Source organism: Sarcophilus harrisii, chromosome 4 (genome assembly GCF_902635505.1).
Source record: "Sarcophilus harrisii chromosome 4, mSarHar1.11, whole genome shotgun sequence".
Lineage (NCBI taxonomy): Eukaryota > Metazoa > Chordata > Mammalia > Dasyuromorphia > Dasyuridae > Sarcophilus > Sarcophilus harrisii.
In genome coordinates, this window is record NC_045429.1 from 313,135,033 (window position 1) to 313,155,708 (window position 20,676).

Genomic DNA, 20,676 nt, shown 5'->3' on the forward strand with positions numbered 1-20,676 from the left:
TGTATCCCCAAGAAACCATAAAAAAGAGAAGAGGACACGTGCAAAATGTTTGTAGCAAGCCTTTCTATGATGGCAAGGATCTTGAAACTGAGTGGATGCCCATTAGTTGGAGAATGGTTGAATAAGTCACAGTATATTAACATTATGGAATATTATTATTCTGAAAGAAATGATCAGCAGTATGATTTCTGAAAGGCCTGGAGAGACTTACATGAAATGATGCCAAGTAAAGTGAGTAGAACCAGGAGAACATTGTACACAGTAGCAAGAAGATTATATGATGATTAATTCTGAAGAATGTGGCTCTTTTCAACAACAGGGTGATTTAGAAGAGAGACATCTGCACCTAGAGAGAAGACTGTGGAGACTGAGTGAGGATCACAACATGGTATTTTCACCTTTTATTGTTATTGTTTGCTTGTTTTATATTTATTATTTTTTCTTTTTGATCTGATTTTTCTTGTGCAGCATGATAATTGTGGAAATATGTATAGAAGAATTGCACATATTTAACATATATTGTATCACTTGCTGTCTAAGGGTGGAGGTAGAAGGGAGAAAAAAATTTGGAACGCAAGTTTTGCATGGGTGAATATTAAAAACTGTGCCTATACTTTGCAATTAAAAAGCTAAAATAATCGATGTGATCATCCCTGGAAAGTATACTCCCAAGGTAAAAAGATGCTCCATCTCTTTAAAAAGATTGTTTGAGATCAGGCAGGAGACAAGTGCTGCTTAAGATGGAAGGCACACAATTACATAGATCCTGTTTCTCTACTCTTCCTTCTCAAGGCTGAAGATTAAGCAAAACATGGGTGCAGCAAGAGAAGAAATTCAGACTTTCTATAAACTTTTCTCTTTTTTCAAAAGACAGCCATGGTAGAAGACTGAAGGATTGAGATCAAATGAAGTGTTAAAATCCTTCTTTTTCATTGAATGACCACTTTTCCCTTGAAGTATTATGCTTAATTTCACCAGGTAGATGATCCTTTGCTTGTAATCTTAGCTCTTTTGGCTTACTGAATATCATGTTCCATGACACTGATACTTTAGTATTGCAACATTAAATCTTAAAACCTATGTAATCCTGATTTTGACTCACCAACATTTGAAGTGATTCTTTCTGGCCAATTGTAATAGTTTTGTAATTTGACTATAATGTTCCTTGCAAATTTTATTTTGGGATCTCTTTGCTGAAGTGATCATTGCAATTTTTTTAAAAAAATTTAATAGCCTTTTATTTACAGGTTGTATGTATGGATAACTTTACAGCATTAACAAGTGCCAAACCTCTTGCTCCAATTTTTCACCTCTTACCCCCCACTCTCTCCCCCAGATGGCAGGATGACCAGTAGATGTTAAATATATTAAAATATAAATTAGATACACAATAAGTATACATGACCAAACCGTTATTTTGCTGTACAAAAAGAATCAGACTATGAAATATTGTATAATTAGCTTGTGAAGGAAATCAAAAATGCAGGTAGGCAAAAATATAGGGATTGGGAATTCAATGTAATGGATTTTAGTCATCTCCCAGAGTTCTTTCGCTGGGTGTAGCTGGTTCAGTTCATTACTGCTCCATTGGAAATGATTTGGTTGTTCTCATTGCTGAGGATGGTTAGGTCCATCAGAACTGGTCATCATATAGTATTGTTGTTGAAGTATATAATGATCTCTTGGCCCTGCTTGTTTCACTCAGCATCAGTTTGTGTAAGTCTCTCCAGGCCTTTCTGAAATCATTCTGTTGATTATTTCTTACAGAACAATAATATTCCATAATATTCATATACCACAATTTATTCAGCCACTCCCAACTGATGAGTATCCACTCAGTTTCCAGCTTCTAGCCACTACAAAGAGGGCTGCCACAAACATTCGTGCACATACAGGTCCCTTTCCCTTCTTTATGATCTCTTTGGGATATAAGCCCAGTAGTAACACTGCTGGATCAACTTGATAAGTTTGATAACTTTTTGAGCATAGTTCCAAATTGCTCTCCAGAATGGTTGGATGTATTCACAGTTCTACAAACAATGTATTAGTGTCCCTGTTTTCCCACATCCCTTCCAACATTCCCCATTATCTTTCCCTGTCATTTTATTTTATTTTATTTTATTTTTTTTAATTTTTTTTTTTATTTAATAGCCTTTTATTTACAGGATATATACATGGGTAACTTTACAGCATTAACAATTGCCAAACCTCTTGTTCCAATTTTTCACCTCTTACCCCCCACCCCGCCCCTAGATGGCAGGATGACCAGTAGATGTTAAATATATTAAAATATAACTTAGATACACAATAAGTATACATGACCAAAACGTTATTTTGCTGTACAAAAAGAATCAGACTCTGAAATATTGTACAATTAGCTTGTGAAGGAAATCAAAAATGCAGGTGTGCATAAATATAGGGATTGGGAATTCAATGTAATGGTTTTTAGTCATCTCCCAGAGTTCTTTTTCTGGGCATAGCTAGTTCAGTTCATTACTGCTCCATTAGAAATGATTTGGTTGATCTCGTTGCTGAGGATGGCCTGATCCATCAGAACTGGTCATCATCTAGTATTGTTGTTGAAGTATATAATGATCTCCTGGTCCTGCTCATTTCACTCAGCATCAGTTCGTGTAAGTCTCTCCAGGCCTTTCTGAAATCATCCTGTTGGTCATTTCTTACAGAACAGTAATATTCCATAATTTTCATATACCACAATTTATTCAGCCATTCTCCAACTGATGGACATCCATTCAGTTTCCAGTTTCTAGCCACTACAAAAAGGGCTGCCACAAACATTCGTGCACATACAGGTCCCTTTCCCTTCTTTATAATCTCTTTGGGATATAATCCCAGTAGTAACACTGCTGGATCAAAGGGTATGCACAGTTTGATAACTTTTTGAGCATAGTTCCAAACTACTCTCCAAAATGGTTGGATTCGTTCACAACTCCACCAACAATGCATCAATGTCCCAGTTTTCCCGCATCCCCTCCAACAATCATCATTATTTTTTCCTGTCATCTTAGCCAATCTGACAGGTGTGTAGTGGTATCTTAGAGTTGTCTTAATTTGCATTTCTCTGATTAATAATGACTTGGAGCATCTTTTCATATGACTAGAAATAGTTTCAATTTCTTCATCTGAGAATTGTCTGTTCATATCCTTTGACCATTTTTCAATTGGAGAATGGCTTGATTTTTTATAAATTAGAGTTAATTCTCTATATATTTTGGAAATGAGGCCTTTATCAGAACCTTTGACTGTAAAAATATTTTCCCAGTTTATTGCTTCCCTTCTAATCTTGTCTGCATTAGTTTTGTTTGTACAAAAACTTTTCAGTTTGGTATAATCGAAATTTTCTATTTTGTGATCAGTAATGATCTCTAGTTCTGCTTTGGTCATAAAGACCTTCCCCTTCCACAGGTCTGAGAGGTAAACTATCCTATGTTCCTCTAATTTATTAATAATTTCATTCTTTATGCCTAGGTCATGAACCCATTTTGACCTTATCTTGGTGTACGGCGTTAAGTATGGATCAATGCCTAGTTTCTGCCATATTAGTTTCCAATTTTCCCAGCAATTTTTATCAAACAGTAAGTTCTTATCCCAAAAGCTGGGATCTTTGGGTTTGTCAAAGACTAGGTTGCTATATTTGTTGACTGTTTTATCCCTTGAACCTAATCTATTCCACTGATCAACTAATCTATTCCTTAGCCAATACCAAATAGTTTTGGTAACTGCTGCTCTATAATATAATTTTAGATCTGGTACAGCTAAGCCACCATCATTTGATTTTTTTTTCATTAATTCCCTTGAAATTCTTGACCTTTTGTTTTTCCATATGAACTTTGTTGTTATTTTTTCTAGGTCATTAAAATAGTTTTTTGGGAGTCTGATTGGTATAGCGCTAAATAAATAGATTAGTTTAGGTAATATTGTCATCTTTATTATATTTGCTCGCCCTATCCAAGAGCATTTAATATTTTTCCAATTGGTTAGATCAGACTTAATTTGTGTGAAAAGTGGTCTGTAATTTTGCTCATAAAGTTTCTGATTTTCCCTTGGCAGATAGATTCCTAAATATTTTATATTATCAGTAGTTACTTTAAATGGAATTTCTCTTTGTAACTCTGACTGTTGGATTTTGTTAGTGATATATAAGAATGCTGATGACTTATGTGGGTTTATTTTATAACCAGCAACTTTGCTAAAGTTGTGGATTATTTCTAATAACTTTTTAGCAGAATCTCTGGGGTTCTCTAAGTATACCATCATGTCATCGGCAAAGAGTGATAATTTGGCTTCCTCATTGCCTATTCTTATTCCTTTAATCTCTTTCTCAGCTCTTATTGCTATAGCTAGCGTTTCTAATACAATATTAAATAGTAACGGTGATAGTGGGCAACCTTGTTTCACTCCAGATCTTATTGGGAATGGTTGCAGTTTGTCTCCATTACATATGATGCTTACTGATGGTTTTAAATAGATGCTGCTGATTATTTTAAGGAAAAGTCCATTTATTCCTATACTCTCAAGTGTTTTTAATAGGAATGGATGTTGGATTTTATCAAATGCTTTTTCTGCATCTATTGAGATGATCATATGGTTTTTGTTAATTTGGTTATTAACATGGCCAATTATATTGATAGTTTTCCTAATATTGAACCAGCCCTGCATTCCTGGTATAAATCCTACTTGATCATAGTGTATTATCTTGGAGATGATTTTCTGTAGTCTTTTTGCTAATATCTTATTTAAGATTTTAGCATCAATATTCATTAGGGAGATTGGTCTATAATTTTCTTTCTCTGTTTTCAGCCTACCTGGTTTAGGTATCAGTACCATGTCTGTGTCATAGAAGGAATTTGGTAGGACTCCTTCATTCCCTATTTTATCAAATAATTTATATAGCATTGGGGCCAATTGTTCTTTAAATGTTTGGTAAAATTCACATGTAAATCCATCTGGTCCTGGGGATTTTTTCTTAGGGAGTTGTTTAATTGCCTGTTCTATTTCTTTTTCTGAAATGGGACTATTCAAGCAATTTACTTCCTCCTCTGTTAGTCTGGGAAGTCTATATTTTTGGAGGTAGTCATCCATTTCACTTAGGTTATCAAATTTATTGGCATAAAGTTGAGCAAAATAACTCCTTATTATTTCTCTAATTTCCTCTTCATTGGTGGAAAGTTCTCCCTTTTCATTTTTAAGACTACTAATTTCATTTTCCTCCCTCCTTTTTCTAATCAGATTTACCAAAGGCTTATCTATTTTATTGGCTTTTTCATAGAACCAACTCTTAGTTTTATTAATTAGTTCAATAGTTTTTTTACTTTCAATATTTTTAATTTCTCCTTTTAATTTTAGAATTTCCAATTTAGTATTTGATTGGGGGTTTTTAATTTGGTCTTTTTTTAGTTTTTTTAGTTGCAAGCCCAATTCATTAATCTTTTCTTTCTCTGTTTTATTCAAGTAAGCCTCTAAGGATATAAAATTCCCTCTTATTACCGCTTTGGCTGCATCCCACAAATTTTGGTATGATGTCTCATCATTGTCATTATCTTGAGTGAAATTATTAATTGTATCTATAATTTGCTGCTTCACCCAATCATTCTTTAAGATGAGATTGTTTAGTTTCCAATTACTTTTTGGTCTATTTCCCCCTAACTTTTTGTTGAATGTAGTTTTTATTGCATCATGATCTGAAAAGAAAGCATTTACTATTTCTGCTTTCTTGCATTTAATTTTGAGGTCTTTATGTCCTAATATATGGTCAATTTTTGAATAGGTTCCATGAACTGCTGAGAAGAAAGTATATTCCCTTCTATCTCCATTCAATTTTCTCCAAAGATCCAACATACCTAATTTTTCTAATATTCTATTTACTTCTTTAATTTCTTTCTTATTTGTTTTGTGGTTTGATTTGTCTAATTCTGAGAGTGCAAGGTTGAGATCTCCTACTATTACAGTTTTGTTGTCTATTTCTTCTTGCAACTCTCTTAACTTCTCCTTTAGGAAGTTGAGTGCCATACCACTTGGTGCATATATGTTTAATATTGATATTGCTTCGTTGTTTATGCTACCCTTTAGCAGGATGTAGTTTCCTTCCTTATCTCTTTTAATTAGATCAATTTTTACTTTTGCTTGATCTGAGATAAGGATGGCTACCCCTGCTTTTTTGACTTCACCTGAAGCATAATAGATTTTGCTCCAGCCTTTTACCTTTACTCTATATGTATCCCCCTGCTTTAAATGTGTTTCTTGTAAACAACATATTGTAGGGTTCTGACTTTTGATCCAGTCTGCTATCTGCCTCCTCTTTATGGGGGAGTTCATCCCATTCACATTTACGGTTAGAATTACTAAATCTGTATTTCCTGCCATCCTAATAACCCCAGATTGTGCTTTACTTATTCTTGCCTCCCCCAACCCTCTTTCCCCCTTTTAAACTTATGTACCCCTCTTGTATCACGATACTTATCCTCTTTATAATCCCTCCCTCCCCCCCTTTGAGTCTTTCCCCCTTCCTTCCCTTATTACTCTTTTTCTTTTCCCTTTTCCTCTCCCCCGTTTTTAATGAGGCGAGAGAGAATTTTCTCTAAAACAAATGTCAATTATTTTTTCTTTGAGCCAACTCTGATGAGAGTAAGATTCACACAATGTTCCTCCCCCTCTCTAAATTCCCTCAGATATGATAAGTTTCCTTAGCCTCTTTGTGGGATGTGGTTTCCCTCTTTTTATCCCTCCTTCCCACCTTATTCTGCCATCATCCCTTTTCCATATCTACTTCCCTTTTTTATGTTATATCAGTACAATCAAATTATACATGTATTCTTTTTGTATATCCACAACAGAAATACAATTCTCAAGAGTTATTTTTACCTTTTCTGCATCTCTTGAGTTCTATTCTTGGAGATCAAATTTTTTGTTTAGTTCTGGTTTTTTCTTCAGAAACAAATGGAATTCATTTGTTTCATTAAATGTCCATCTTCTTCCCTGGAAGAAAATGCTCAGCTTAGCTGGGTAGTTTATTCTTGGCTGCATCCCAAGTTCTTGTGCCTTTCGGAATATCATATTCCAGGCCCTTCTTTCCTTTAATGTAGAGGCAGCCAGATCTTGGGTGATCCTTATTGTGGCACCTCGGTATTTAAATGGTTTTTTTTTGGCTGCTTGTAAAATTTTTTCCTTAATCTGATAGTTCTGAAATTTTGCCACAATATTCCTTGGGGTTTTTATTTTAGGGTTTCTTTCAGAAGGTGTTCGATGAATTCTTTCAATGCCTATTTTACCTTCTGATTCTATTACATCTGGGCAGTTCTCTTTGATGATTTCTTGTAAAATAGTATCTAGGCTCTTTTTTTCATCATAGTTTTCAGAAAGTCCAATAATCCTCAGATTATCTCTCCTAGATCTATTTTCCAAGTCTGTCGTTTTTGCAAGTAGATAATTCATGGTTTTTTCCAGTTTGTCATTTTTTTGTTTTTGCTTGACTGATTCTTGCTGTCTCAATGAATCATTAGTTTCTATTTGTTCAGTTCTAATTTTTAAAGAATTATTTTCTTCATTAGCTTTTTTTACTTCTTTCTGTATATGTCCAATTGAGTTTTTGAATGTATTGTTTTGGTCTGTGGAATTTTTTTCCATTTCACTAATTTTTTTTTTTAGTGAATTATTTTCTTTTTCCAATTCACAGATCCTACTTTCTTGCGTGTTCTTTGTCTTTTCCAATTCACAAATCCTACTTTCTAGTGAATTCTTTATTTTTCCAATTCGTATTTCAGGAAGTTGTTGCTCTCTTGTAAGGCTTCTCTTCCTTTCCCCATTTATCTTCTAACTCTCTTTTGAGACTTTTAATGGCCCTCTTCTATGAGAGCATTCTGTAAAGGAGGACAGTCTGATGCATTTTGCTGTTTGAGGGTCTCTTCAGGTTTGCTGACCTGCTCTTTTTCTGCATAGAAGCTGTCGATTGTTCTTTTCATCTTTTTATTCATGTTTTAAAGCCTTTAGGGTAGGTCTCCTAGGCAAGGGGGTTACCAGCTTCCTCTGCAGAATAGGGAGAGATGTAAACCGATTTCCGGCTCCAAGGTATGGGAGTGCTCTGTGTGAGAGTTTTCCCTTCCCCCAACAGGAGGTGGATTCAGCACTGGCCGAGCTATCAAACTGCTTAGTAGGGCTGAGTGGATTATCGATTGCCCTCGGCTGCAGAGACTAAGTGGTGAAAGTGTCACCGCCAGGCGACCTCTTGTGGGACTGTGGTATTAGCAGCTGACTGCAGAACGCAGACAGCCACAAACTCTGCCCAGTGTCTCTGCCTGATGCAAATGCGCCCTGGAAAAGCTCTATGGCCTAAGCCGAGCTCCCCTGCGCGATTGGAGGCTAACCTGGCTGCGTCCCTCCTGCCGTGCAGGATCACAACAGCCCCAAGGAAAAGCCCCTTACTGCGGGTTGGGGCTGCTGCAGTGCTGAGATCTGTGCCTTCACCCTCGGTTTGAGACTCTCCTCGAACTAATTTCTCTCCCAGTCTGCGCGATCTCCCCTGGCCCCGAACCAACCTTTTTTGGCGAGACTGCAGATTTTTTTCGGCTGGTGAGTTGTTCTACTTCTTATCTTTACGAATTGTAGCAGTCAAGACTATTTTTGAGGCTTGATATATTATTGATAAAGAGGGTAAGAGAAGAGCTTAGAAAGACGCGTGTGTCTTCTCCGCCATCTTGGCTCCGCTCCCCCTCCCTGTCATTTTAGCCAATCTGACAGGTGTGTAGTGGTATCTCAGAGTTGTCTTAATTTGCATTTCTCTAATTAATAATGAGTTGGAGCATCTTTTCATATGGTTAGAAATAGTTTCAATTTCTTCATCTGAGAATTGTCTGTTCATATCCTTTGACCATTTATCAATTGGAGAATGGCTTGGTTTTTTATAAATTAGAGTCAATTCTCTATATATTTTGGAAATGAGGCCTTTATCAGAACCTTTGACTATAAAAATGTTTTCCCAGTTTATTGCTTCCCTTCTAATCTTGTCTGCATTAGTTTTGTTTGTACAAAAACTTTTCAGTTTGATATAGTCAAAATTTTCTATTTTGTGATCAGTAATGATCTCTAGTTCTTCTTTGGTCATAAATTCCTTCCTCTTCCACAGATCTGAGAGGTAAACTATCCTGTGTTCCTCTAATTTATTTATAATCTCATTCTTTATGCCTAGGTCATGAACCCATTTTGACCTTATCTTGGTGTACGGTATTAAGTGTGGATCAATGCCTAGTTTCTGCCATATTAGTTTCCAATTTCCCCAGCAATTTTTGTCAAACAGTAAGTTCTTATCCCAAAAGCTGGGGTCTTTGGGTTTGTCAAAGACTAGGTTGCTATAGTTGTTGACTGTTTTGTCCCTTGAACCTAACCTATTCCACTGATTAACTAATCTGTTCCTTAGCCAATACCAAATGGTTTTGGTGACTGCTGCTCTATAATATAATTTTAGATTTGGTACAGCTAAGCTACCTTCATTTGATTTTTTTTCATTAATTCCCTTGAAATTCTTGACCTTTTTTTTTCCATATGAATTTTGTTGTTATTTTTTCTAGGTCATTAAAATAGTTTTTTGGGAGTCTGATTGGTATAGCGCTAAACAAATAGATTAGTTTAGGTAGTATTTTCATCTTTATTATATTTGCTCGACCTATCCAAGAGCATTTAATATTTTTCCAATTGGTTAGATCAGACATAATTTGTGTGGAAAGTGGTTTGTAATTTTGGTCATAAAGTTTCTGATTTTCCCTTGGCAGATAGATTCCTAAATATTTTATACTATCAGTAGTTACTTTAAATGGAATTTCTCTAAGTATACCATCATATCATCAGCAAAGAGTGATAATTTAGTTTCCTCGTTGCTTATTCTTGTTCTTTTAATCTCTTTCTCAGTTCTTATTGCCAAAGCTAGCATTTCTAATACACTATTAAATAGTAACGGTGATAGTGGACAACCTTGTTTCACTCCTGATCTTATTGGGAATGGTTGCAGTTTGTCCCCATTACATATGATGCTTATTGATGGTTTTAAATAGATGCTGCTGATCATTTTAAGAAAAAGTCCATTTATTCCTATACTCTCAAGTGTTTTTAATAGGAATGGATGTTGGATTTTATCAAATGTTTTTTCTGCATCTATTGAGATGATCATATGGTTTTTGCTAATTTGGTTATTAATATGGCTAATTATATTGATAGTTTTCCTAATATTGAACCAGCCCTACATTCCTGGTATAAATCCTACTTGATCATAGTGTATTATCCTGAGGATCATTTTCTGTAGTCTTTTTGCTACCAATTTTGTGCTCTGGTTTCAGAATATCAAGGTAGTTTTCCTTGATAATTTCTTGAAACATGATGTCCAGATCCTCATTCTGATTATGGCTTTCAAGTAGTCTAATGATTCTGATATTTTGTGTCTTAGATCTATTTTCTAAGTCTGTTATTTTCCCCATGAAGTATTTTACATTCTCTTCTATTTTTTTTATTCTTCTAAATTTATTTGATTGAGCCTTGCTGTCTTAACAGTGTCATTACCTTCAACTTCCTGAATTCTAACTTTTAGGGAGCTCCTTTTTCTCAATTAGCTTTTGTATTTTCTTAACCATTTGGCTAATTGTACTCTTTAAGGAGCTTTCTTCTGTGGGTTTTTGTATTTCCTTGTCCATTTGTCCAATTCTACTTTTTAAACAGTTGGTTTCCCCCCCCCTCCCTGCAAGCTGCTGACTCTTTTTAAAAAATAATCCTCTTAATTTCAAAATTCTTATAGTTCTCTCTCATTTTTTCCGAATTTTTCTTCTTTATCTTATATGATTTTAACCTCCCATTTTGAGTTCTTTTGTAAGTTTTTTCTGAGTTTGAAACTAACATCCATTTTTTTTTGACATTTTCCTATAGGTGTTTTCAACATTATTGTCCTCTTTGAAATTTATGTCTTGATCTTTCTTAAGACCTTAATAACTTTCTATGATTATATTCTTTTTTATTGTTTTTTATTGGCATTTTCTCTTTCTTTTTGATTTGAGTTGTGCTCCTGGTGTGGAAGGGGCACTGTCTCAGGCTTTTTATGCCAGGGGCTGAAGGCTTTATTGGTGTTGCTCTGGAGAAATTATCTTGGAGACCCATGTCTGGTGCTGTGCTGAGGGGATACCCTGGGGGATGGCTGGCACTGCTGTCAAGCTAGATGTCTGGCAGCTTACCTAGTGCTGAAACAGGCTCTTAGTTGAATCAAGGTCCTAGTTGTAGTAATCTAGCATGTACAGGTGCCATTGAACTGTTTTCTGTCTCCTTGGGATTATACTGAAGCACATGGAATTCTAGCCTCTGGAAATTGTCTGTTTGTTCAGGGCTATGTTAAAGTACATAGTAGTTTTCAGAGCTATAGTCTGCCCATTACTCTAGCTATATAGGCTGAGGCCTGTGGTGCATTTTGGTCTTGGTTACTTATACTTTGCTTATTATTCATCCATTTAAATTAACTCATTAATTTAAATTAAATTTAGTGTCTAGAGTTTAGTAAAAAAAAAATAAAAGATTATCATCACTTGTAAATTCATTAATTTTATTTTCTTTTATGCTTTTTCACTTTATTTTTGTTGATTTGATAAATTTGTTGATTTATTTAAAATAATATCAAATAACAGTGGTGATAATGATCATACTTGTTTTCCCCTTGATCTTATATTGTCTTCTAGCATTCTTTGATTACATAAAAGATATTAGTATTAGATAGACACTCGTTATCATAAGTAAAGGCCCATATATAAAAATGACTACTTTTAGTGTTTTTAAACATAAACTCATGTTATATGTTTTAAAAAGCTTTTTTTCTAGCATAAATTATGCTTGCATGTAATTTTCAGTTTTAATTACAAATGTTTATAGTTTTCTTAATATTGAACGAAATCTTTATTTCTAGTATCAGTCTAAACTGGTCATAGTGTAAAATCTTATTAATATATTGCTATTAAATATAACTTCAATGATGATATTTTATTTAAAGCATCTATACTGATGTTCATTTCATATGTAAATCTATGGTTTCTTTCTCTTCCCTTCTTCCTTTGAGTTTCAAACTATGTTTTTATCTTGGAAAAGATTTTGTAGGATTTCTTTTTTTATTTGCTATTTTAACAAACAAGTAGAGCAAGTCAGATAATTGCTCTTTGAATGACTGGTAGAATCTACTTGTAAACCTACATTTCCTCCCCAATTTAGGAGTTCTTTTTATTCATTTGTTGTTGTTTAATTTAGAATTTTTAATTCCTTGTTTTGTTATATTTTATACTTCTGTAATTTTATAGTTTTGTAATAATCATTCATTTAAGTCATTTGCTTTGTTGTCATAATTGGGCTACTATGTTTCTGATAATTTCCTTTATTTCTTCTTTATTTGTTATGATGGCTTCTTTTCTTAATCAGAATAGTTGACAGTATATTTTTCAAAATGGAATAGTTTTATTTATTTATTCAATTTTTTTTCAGTTTTGTTGTTCTCTTTTTGATTTTGAAAATTTTCATTTTGTTTTTTGTTTCAGTAGTCCAATTACTTTTTGTTCTTTAAATATTTTTTTAGCTGAATGTCTAAATTTTTTTTCTTTTGTTGCTTAAAGTTATCTTGACCTATATCTTGCCTCTGGACTCTGATGACTCTGGAGGAGAAAGTGAGGCTGTTGACTTTGTACAGGTCTGCCTCACTTAAATGCAATTCACTTTTAAGTCAAGACATCTTTGATGTCTTTGAGAACAAAGGATGAACAACAACTAGACAAATACCCAAAACAAAGAGACTTACAATTTCCCCTAGTTACTTTAGTAGTTTTATCCTCAAAGATTCATTACTGTCTCTTTGTTATCTTTTCCTTTTATGTAATTATTATTTCTATGATTTGTTCTTTGACCCACTCATTCTTTATTATTAGATTATTTGGTCTCCAATGTTAATCTTTTCTTCAAAAATCCTTTCTTGAATATTACATTTGTTGCATTGTGATTAGTAAAATATATGTTTAATAAGTATATATATTTGCTTTTCTGACTTTATTTGATTAGTTCTTATCACATAGATAGCTTTTATAGTAATCAAAATATGTTCTAAATATATTTATTCCTCTCTATTTCCCATTCAGTAATCACTAGAGATTTGTCATCTCTAATTTTTCTAAAATATATTTTCTAAAAATATTCTAAAATATATATTTTTAAAAATATATTTTCTAAAAATATTCTAAAATTTCTAAAATATATTTTCTCAAAAAAATTCTAAAATATATTAATTTCCTTAACTTTTTTATTTTTCTTTTTGTTAGATTTATCTCTTTTGAATATATATTGAAGATCCAAATGAAATTTTTTTGTCTACTTTTCCCTGTCATTTGATTTTTTCTTTTATGCTTTCAACAAATTGACATATACTTATATACGTGTTGTTCTTTCGTAAGTAGTGCTACATTTTATATATTGAATGCTACATTGAGTTGTGTAGATTCTTTTCCTTGTATGCATTCAAGCACAATTTAGATGACCATTTTTCAGATATAGAATTGTGTGAATTTTGTTTAGGTATAGATTGGAATATATAACTAATGCTTTCCCTTCTAACTCTCAAATGCTGAATTTTACATTTCTTTAAATTAAAAAAGAGGGGGAAAAATCAGTTCCACAAAAGTAATCAAAGCATTTGCCTAATCTAACACTATGTGTTATGCCCCACCCTTGAGTCTTCACCTCTGTAAATAAGGAACAGAAATTCATTATCAGATTTCTCTTTTGAGGACAAGATTTATAATAATTATTTTAGAGCAAGCAACTTTTATTGAGATATTGGAAGTTTTCATTGTTATAACCACATATTCATTGCTTCATTTCTCTCTTTCATTTCACTGAACCTCATCTTCTGTGTACCCATGTTGCTTCCCTCACTTTCTCTGGTGCCTAAAATGTATTCTTTTCCTTTTACCTGCTTTTGAGACTCAAATAAAATCCCAATTTCCTCAAGGAGTTTTTATCCTCCTTACTTCCATCCCCAACTGATAGTGCCTTCTTCTCTTAGAATATCTTCTAATCACTCCGTATAAATTTTTGATGTACCTACTTAATTGTTTGTGTGTTCTTGAAAAATGTGAATTTCTGGAGAGGAGGCACGGTTTTTCATTTCTTTGAATCCCCAGGATTTAGTACAATGTCTTATACATAATAAGTACTTCGGAAATGTGTTTTGACTGATTGACTTTCCATTAATTCATATGTCTTCTCATGATTTTTTAGTCTACATTGAGATAATATTGTATTACATTAATATATTATGATTCATTTAGTCATTAATTAATTGATGTGTATCTACTATGTCTTCATTCCTTTGCTAACACAAAAAGTCCTATTATAACTATTTCAGAATATATGACTTCTTTCTTTTTATTTTTGACTTTCTTGGAATATATATTTAACAATGAGAACTCTGGGTAAAAGGATGTAAACATTTTTTAAATCATGTTTTAGCCTAATTTCAAATTGCTTTTAAGAACAATTAAACTAATTTATATATCAACCAAAATATATATAGATAAAACTATGGAGATTTTCAAATCCTTTCAACATAGACTGTTTTTGTATTCCATCATTTTTGTGAGTTTAAGGTGAAAACAGTTTCTTCTATTAAAAATTCTCTTACTATTAGTGATTTGATATTTTATCTTGGTAATAGTTTGCAATGAGGTCTTTATATCTATTGACCATTTATCTTTGGGATAATGACATACATTTGTCATATACACAAACACCTACATGTGTGTTTCTGTATGTGTATGTATTTTTTTGTGTGTGAGTTCTTTATATGTCTTGGATATAAAATCATTATTAGAAATATTTTATGCTAACCTTTTTTCCCACTAGCCTTTATCTTCTTAATTCATTTGCATTATTTTATTGAAAACATTTTTTTAAAAACTCATGTAATAGAAATTATCAATTTTGTCATTGATGATCACCCTTTTGCTTGTTTAGTTAAAAAAAAATTCTTAATTTTACTTGTCTAGGTATTCTACCAATCTACTTATTTATTTTAAGCTTTTAGTCATTTGATAATTTTTCAATCATGTCTGACTCTTCATGAACCCAGTTGGATTTTTCTTGGCAGAGATACTGAAATAATTTACCATTTCCTTCTCCAAATCATTTTAAAAATGAAGAAACTGAGACAAACAGGGTTAAATGACTTGTCCACAGTCACCTAGTAAATGTCTGTGGTGCTAAGATATTAGGAAAAAAAGTCTTCCTGATTCCAAATCTGGCACTGGTACAAAAACAGTCTATATATACTATTATGTATCCTCAAGTATTTTCTTCTCTAAATTTCCTTAGTTCCCTCAGTCTATCTATGTATAGCATGATCTTAAAGTCCTTCACCATCCTGATTTCCCTGTTGTTGAAGCTCTTAGCTCATTTGTATTTTTCTTAAAATGATGATTGTTTTTTCAAACAAATATCAATAATGTGTTTGGTCACAGGAATAACTTCTCTTCTACCCAATGGTGTTGCCAGGAAACAGCTGTGACAACTATATTCAGTTACTTGAGACTTCTTTCATTGGTTCTGATTTTATTTTACTAAGTCATTAATTGTACCTATTAATCAAGTGGAATCAGGACAGTGGGAATATTGTGAAGATGATTTCTTCTCTAACTGGTTTTGGGGTCAGAAACCTCTTAGGAATTTTATTACTCTAGAATTGTAGCATTCTAGAATGTTTCTTTTTCCAAACAGACATTGCTTATGTAAAGTGAAGTTGGAAAGGGAAGGTGTTCAGCTGAATCTCTGGATATGTCTTGTCAATAACAAATCTTTATGATGGCTGATTTTATAACAGATTTCATCACAAAAAAAAACCAAACCTATTTTAAGGAAGCAATTTAAAAATGCATTTTCTCATCAAAATTCCCTATTCTAATCTCTTGGTAACAATAAGTTAGTTATGCAAAGCAAATAAGCCCATGGGTCACATCAGATGACTCATATTTCATTATGTAGCTCTAGTCCATCATATTTCTGCTGAGAAAAAATAGAAGTTTTTTCCCCCTTATAACTCTAATATAATTCTTGTTTAATATATATGGGACTTGCAATTTAAGAAACTCTTTGGTGAAGAAACTCACTCTCAACTCAGTTTGATATCTTCTGTGTAATTTAGGTAGTTGGCTAGAGTACTCAAAAGTTAAGGGATTTACTGAAACTCACAAATATTGTAGGTGGAACTCAAACCCAACTTTTCTTGTGTTGGAGCTGGCTGCTTCATTATTATTTGACTTAAATATGTAAAATCATAAGCCACATAAATGATTAGTACTTCTGTATGCTACCAATAAAGTCCAGCAGCAAGAAATGCAAAGAAAAATTCCATTTAAAATAACTGTAGATAATATAAAATATTTGGAAGTCTACCTGCCAAGACAAAGACAGGAATTATATGAAATCAATTACAAAATACTTTCCAACAAATAAAGTCAGCTCTAAACAATTGGAAGAATATCAAGTGCTCATGGGAAGGCCAAGCTAATATAATAAAAATGATACTTCTATCTAAATTAATCTATTTATTCAGTGTTATACCAATCAAACTGCCAAGAAATTACAGAGATAGAAAATATTATAGCATGATTCATCTGGAAAAACAAAAGGTCAAGAATTTCAAGGGAATTAATGAAAAAATGCAAATAAAGGTGGCAGGCTATATCAGATCTAAAACTCTATTATAAAACAGTAGTCATCAAAATCATTTGGTATTGGCAAAGAAATAGATTAGATGATCAGTGGAATAGTTAGGTTCACAACACACAATATTCAATAACTATAGTAATCTAGTGTTTGATAAACCCAAAGATTCCAGCTTCTGGGATAAAAACTCACTATTTCACAAAAATTGCTGGAAATTTGGAAAACTGTGTGACAGAAATTAGGCACTGACAAACATTTAACATCCTATACCAAGACAAGCTTAAAATGGACTCATGGAATAAATTTAAAGGGTGACACTATACACAAATCAGAAGAATAAGTCATGGTCTATCTTTTAGATGTGTGGAGAAGTGTTATGGACCAGAACTCTGTATTTGAAACAAGGATTCTTACAATATGTTAAGTCAGTGGAATTGATAAAAGATAATCATTATTTAGTTTAGGATGATGCTTAATAGTTCTCTTGCTCTGTACATGTACTTAGTACTTAATATAGTTCTACAAGATTCACACCTATGATAATGTAATTATGAGAGCATATAAGCTAGGATAAACCTAGCCAGAGTCAAAGCCAGAGAAGACAAATGGACTGAAGGCTGAAGGACAAGCCCGGGAACTTAGAGACAGATTCATTCATTCCATCTCACACCACTGTGGTGGCAGGCTTTCCTCCTTCGTTTCTCCACTGAAACCAAAACTCCAGAAAACCAAATAAGAACACTATAGAGAAGGAAGGAATTTATGGCCAAAAAACTAGAGAACATTATGCAAAGCAAAATGGATAAATTTCGATTATATTAAATTAACAAATTTTTTATAAACAGCACCAAATGCAGCCAAGATTAGAAGGGAAGCAAAAAACTGGGAAAATTTTTTTTTATATTCAAGAATTCTGATACAGACCTTATTTCTAAAATATATACATAGGATTGACTTAAATTTATAGGAATATGAACTATTCCTTAATTGATAAATGGCTAAAGGATAAAAACAGACAATTTTCAGATGAAGCAATTAAAACCATTTCTGGTCATTTGAAAAAATGCTCCAAATCAATTAAAGAAATGCAAATTAAGAGAACTCTGAGGTACCATTACACACCTGTTAAATTAGTTAAAATGACAGGAAAATATAATGATAAGTGTTGGAAAGGATGTGGAAAAACTGGGACATTAATACATTGCTGGTGGAGTTGTGAATTGATTCAACCATTCTGGAGAGCAATTTGGAAATATGCCCAATAGGTCATCAAAATGTGCATACCCTTTGATTTAGCAATGTCTACTGGCCCTGTATCCCAAAAAGATCATAAAAAAAGAAAAGGACCCATATGTACAAATATGTTTGTAGCAACTCTTTTTCTAGTGGCAAGGAATTGGAAACAGTTGTTCTTCATCAGTTGGGGAATGGCTGAATAAGTTATGGGATATGAATATAAGGGAATATTATTGTTCTGTAAGAAACAGTCAGGGCAGGATGATTTCAGAAAGGCCTATAGAGACTTACATGAACTGATGCCAAGTGAAGTAAGTAGAACCAAGAGAACATTGTACACAGCAACAAGATTATTTGATGATCAACTCTGATTGACTTGGCTCTTTTCAACAATGAGGTGATTCAGGAAGTTCCAATAGACTTGTAATGAAGAGAGCCAGCTGCATTCCAGGAAGAGGACTATGGGGACTGAAGACAGAGATTCCTGAGGAAGATTGAACCTAGTCAAAGCAACAAAACTGAGAGAAGCACTAACATCCTGATTATAGAGGAATTATAGAGGTATTGTTTTGATCATCTGGTCTAATGAGAACTATTTGAGGGGAAACCATTTTGTAGCTGAAGGACAAAAATCCAATCTTGAAATAGGGGCAATACACAATAAAGAAATACTTTGGGTACAGAAAAAGTTGAGGTAAATCCCAAAGAAGAGAATAACTTCCAAAAGCTAAAGTTTATTGAAAAGAAAAATGGTGTTAAGGTAAGGTGACAATAGTAACAATCACTGTTTTTCTGTTTGATAAACTTTAGCTTTTGATAAATTACATCACCCACTATCTTCTATCCTACCCATAATCTTCTGAATAAAGTTAGAAGAAATCTCATGATCAGTTGCCTTTGTACATTACAAATTCATTTCATACTACCTCACTGAATCAATGTAGTCCTTTATCAGGTTTTCAATTATGTCCATTTCTTCACGACTCCATTTAGGATTTCCTTGGCAAAGATATTGGAATGGTTTGCCATTCCCTTCTTCAGTTCATTTTACAGGTGAGGAAACTGTGTATACAGGGTTAAGTAAATTGCCTAGGATCACACAACTACTAATGTCTGAGGCCTCATTTGAACTGTGGATTTCCGGATTCCAGGCCTGGAAATCTACACACTGTACACCCAACTGCCTATTTTCTCATCTCAGTCACCACAGAAGGTATATCAAACCTTCTCAATCTCTCCATATCTCAACTCCTTCATTTTATTTAAGTATTTTCTTACCATATGACCCCATCTTACAAATTCTATCTATTATTATCATTACGTTAGTTACATATATGGGACAGGTTCTTGGTCATACACTAGACAAAATGTAACAATAGATAAAATAATCAATTTATGTGAAATAAAAAATTTTTTTTTGCACAAGCAACATTAGTGAAGTGAGAATTAGAAGGGAAACCATTATATAGGGGATGTTGATAAAACATGTGGCATTACTCAATGTTTGAACAAGTTGTGGCATGATTGTTATGGAATACCAGTATACCATAAGAAATGATGAACTCATTGATTTTTAGCATAGATTAGGAAACAAAATGACAATCAGTTGGAAAATGGATAAACAAATGTATGATGCCATAAGAAATGACAAGAAGAATAAATTCAGAGCATCCATAGAATATTTGTATGAATTTATGCAAAATAAAATGAACAAAAACATTTATACATTGAAAGCACAGGTGAAAATTTATACATTGAGCACAATATTGTAAAAGACAACAATACTGAAAAACTTAAGACCTCTGATTAATAAAATGACTCATCATGATTTAAAAACATTAGAGATGAAGCTTTTCTTACCTTTTATTGGAGAGGTGACAGACTATAGTTATAGAATAGGAGACATTTTCAAACATAACTACCATATTTATTTGTTATGCTTGATTATTCTTGTTTATTTATCTGGATAGAGGGGAATGTAGTCTCAGGTGGCAGTAATAGCAATGAAGGGGACAAAAAGAAAAGAAAAAGGTTTTAATGAAACTTGTAAAATACTTAAAAGAGAAAAGAACGGCATTCAGAATAGGACACAAAAAAGAGAGTGTTAGTATTACCATATTAAATTTATATATGCTTGGGAAAAAAAAACTGCATATGATACATCCATTGTTTCATAGACAGTCCTCATTATTGCATATGTGAGTGTACAATGACTTAATGTGAAGTCTAATTTTAAAAATTAATAAAAATTAAATAAACAAAGGTAAGCAGTAAGTCAGGAGAGACAGGTGACTTCAGACAGTACAGAAAAAATATATTTTGGAAAAAATCTCATGCTATTCTTGTGAAAAAAAATGGACAAATGTGATGTAGACAAGAATGTAATTAGATAGATTTGGAATTACAAATTAGGGGTACTTATTGTAGCAAATGCTATTAAATGTCTGAGTTTGAAAAATTCAAATATTGGAGGATATTTGTTTAGTTTTTCTTTTCTATTTCAATTCCTTTACTTTCCAGTAATTGCCTTGCTATGTGGAAAATTATGGGGTAAACCTGTGCCCACACTAGGAAAAGATAAAAGATAAAAAAAAGTCTCATGAACAAGACTTACAAACATTTATTGAGGGACATTCATGAATGGACATGAGGGACATTATAGTTGGTTGGAGATGGTTTTGGGGTATTTCCAAATCTACTTCCAGA

The 20,676-nt window shown here is 33.0% G+C and overlaps 1 long non-coding RNA gene across 1 annotated transcript in view; it reads right to left on the reverse strand.

Moving 5' to 3' along the window:
• LOC116423266 overlaps positions 1 to 20,047 on the reverse strand; it is a 47,065-nt gene extending 27,018 nt beyond the window's left edge. Inside the window, exon 1 of the long non-coding RNA XR_004233798.1 lies at positions 19,831 to 20,047. This is a non-coding gene — a long non-coding RNA (uncharacterized LOC116423266). The remainder of the gene's footprint in view (positions 1 to 19,830) is intronic.
• Positions 20,048 to 20,676: the final 629 nt, after the last annotated feature.